This window comes from Asparagus officinalis, chromosome 2 (assembly GCF_001876935.1).
Source record: "Asparagus officinalis chromosome 2, Aspof.V1, whole genome shotgun sequence".
Classification (NCBI taxonomy): domain Eukaryota; kingdom Viridiplantae; phylum Streptophyta; class Magnoliopsida; order Asparagales; family Asparagaceae; genus Asparagus; species Asparagus officinalis.
Genome location: NC_033795.1, coordinates 26,979,267 through 26,982,155, shown reverse-complemented (window position 1 = coordinate 26,982,155; position 2,889 = coordinate 26,979,267). Strand labels below are relative to the sequence as shown.

The 2,889-nt window shown below is 45.9% G+C and overlaps 1 pseudogene; it reads right to left on the bottom strand.

Moving 5' to 3' along the window:
• The window catches only part of LOC109830575, a 17,822-nt pseudogene extending 17,666 nt beyond the window's left edge, over positions 1-156 (bottom strand).

Below are 2,889 nucleotides of genomic sequence, written 5' to 3'. Positions count from 1 at the left end.
ATAGGAGCATCGCAAAGTAGCGGAGGAGTGGAAAACCCTAACCCTAGATCGAGGGGCGCAAAAGATTGCAGGGCAGGAGGAGGAGGAGGAGGAGGAGGGGAGGCGGTGGCACGGAGATAATAGGACGACGGAGCGCGTGAAGGCTTTACACGCCATGATATTTTTTGGTCAGGTTTGTGGTTACAGGCGCTTATATTGTTAAAATAATATTATTAGCCCCCAATAACTTTGAAAACTCAATATTGGACCCGTTGTATTTCTCAATCAGGAACCCGGGTCCGTTAAGTTATTCTAAACAACACCCCCACATTTTTAATTTACACCCTAAAATCCATTGAGTTGTTCTAAATAACACCACCGTTTTGACTGTAGACTTAAAAAAAAAGCTATTAACTAAGTGATAGACCCTAGAGGGGGTGATTAGGGTCTTATGCTAATCTAATCCGATTTTATGCCAATTAAAACTAATTAGGTCTTATGCTAATCTAATCCGATTTTATGCCAATTAAAACTAATTAATAAATATATTCTTGCAAGATAGATATACAACCTAATCTAATCCGATTTTATGCCAATTAAAACTAATTAATAAATATATTCTTGCAAGATAGATATACAACTAATTCTGAGCAAGAATATGCAATATGAACTAAGGGGTATATCCTAGCAATGAGATATACTATGAATTATATGCAAGGAAATACAAACTAACACAATGGTGAAATAAACAATCTACCAAAGTGATAGGGCAAAATGAAGTGCAATACACAAAGGCAATATAAGATATGAATACAAGAATAAGAATGCCAATGCAATCACAAACAAAACGATATGATTACGGAGTTCGGTCTAACCACTTGACCTACATCTCCGCTCCTCACCTCGAGCAGATCTCCACTATCACAACCGGGTTTTCTACGTTTACCCGAATAACGTTTACACCACACAATACGGTTTTCTAGTTTACCGAAAACTCTACAACTAACATACTCTTGTAATCCCACTCTACACCCTCTCAAGTGTTGAACTAGACGTGTCTCCCTCAAGTGCTCAGATACAACTGTAGGGTGAAAATTTGATTCTTCCGAAGAAAGGAGTTTCGTTTGTATTTATAAGAAAGCTTATTACAAACTAACAAATCAAATGTTTACAACAGAAGCAGAGGGAATGCCCTCTTTGTTTTTTGTGTGGGGACTTTAGGTGGCTATAGGACGCTTCGCTCGATGGTCGGGTCGAGTCTGCTTCCCTTGGACCGTTTGAATGAGGTTGCTGGAGAGCTTCAGTTCGCAGTAGAAGCTCGGGGCAATGGAGTTCGGGTCTGCTTGGTTCGTCGGCGATCGGAGCCCAGAACTAGGCAGAGGTGCTGTAATGCAAGGATTTGCTAACAGCTTGGTCTCAACTCTTTTTTCTCCAAGTTTTGCGACCTCTCTTCCATCGTGCTGGAAGGGGTTTTTTAAATGAAAGAAGGACAGCTTGACTTCTCCTTGAATTGTGGGATGTGACCACATCCTCTTCAGAGACGTCTCGCCGTTCCTCGATACCATGAACGGTCATTCCAGGGATTGCGTTCTATGTCCTGTCACCTACGATGGGAAGGCTCATTCTAGTATGTGAGGCAACAACCGACTGCTATCCGAGTGGATTTGACCAGCATTAATGAACCGCATTTATGAGTTCGCAGATCGATGAAGTGTCTGTCCGATCACTTGTACTGTGCGTGACCGCCCGGCGTGCTTTGAGCACGATGCTTTCTCCTTTCCGGCCAGGAGAGGCGGTGAAGTAGGTACACAGTACTCGAGTGGGTCTAGCCAGCTTGCCGAGTGCCGGCGGATCCAGCTCTTGGCTCAGACATCCGAGGTGAGTCGCATTTATGAATGCTCAGGTTGACTCGACACCTGTCCAGTCCCTTCGCGCTGTGCGCACTGCGAGCGGCCGTTTGACGGTCCTGGGGTACTGTGCTCTCTCTCCCTTCGGGTCGAGAGAGATGGGAAGGTCCATCTCAGCACGTGGGGTAGTGGATACCCAGCTGTACTGACGGTTTTGGGGCTTGCTGGCGGATTCGACTCCGAACTCGGGCAGGCGAGTTGAGCGACGAGCGAATTTCCGCCATCCTGATCGACCCTGACTCATGCTGGCGAGTCGACCGTTAGGCGAACCTGGACCTGAGTATAGTCGACGTCTACGCGGTTTAGGTCCGTGCCAGAGAATTGGGCGTGAGAACTCTTCTCGTAGGCAAATTTCCTATAGACCCATAGAGGTATTTTTTTACCGTTTACAAGACCCCCTTCAAAGTTTTCAGACCTGAACTGGCTTGCGTGTGGTCTGGAATACTTTGAATGAAGAAATTGTTGGCGAAGCAAGTGCCTTCGATTTCTCTCAGGATTTTTAGCAAATCCTCAGCTATCAACGGGTTTGATGTGCCTTTACCGATTACCGTTTGAATCGGGCTAGCCATACTATTTTCCTCAGTATGATGAGTTGTCGAACAGTTTCTCTTAGGCTTAATGCTAAGATTTCTGCTCTAACCCTTAGCCATCTGGGGCGTGGGTTTCAACCGTTTAAGCAAGGTCATTCTTTTGGCTTTGTTCGTAATCTTACCTTTGAGGGCGAATGCATCGCCAAGGCGAAATTAGTTTTTGAGAGCCAATTTTCGCGCGACTCGTGGGGTTATGCCCAGCATTTGCAGGCGAAACCCTTCCTTTTGTAGGCGGAACCGGATCTGACGGGAGATGAGCCACGTGTTCTGCTAATAGAGCCTCGTGCTTCTCAGCTAAGACATTGGATCGTGGCGATCGTGACTAGCCAGCACGATCTTCGTGTGTTTCGCCCTGTGACGTATCGTGGCCGTGGTTCTCGGACTCAACCGTCGGATTCAAACGCTAATCTCGG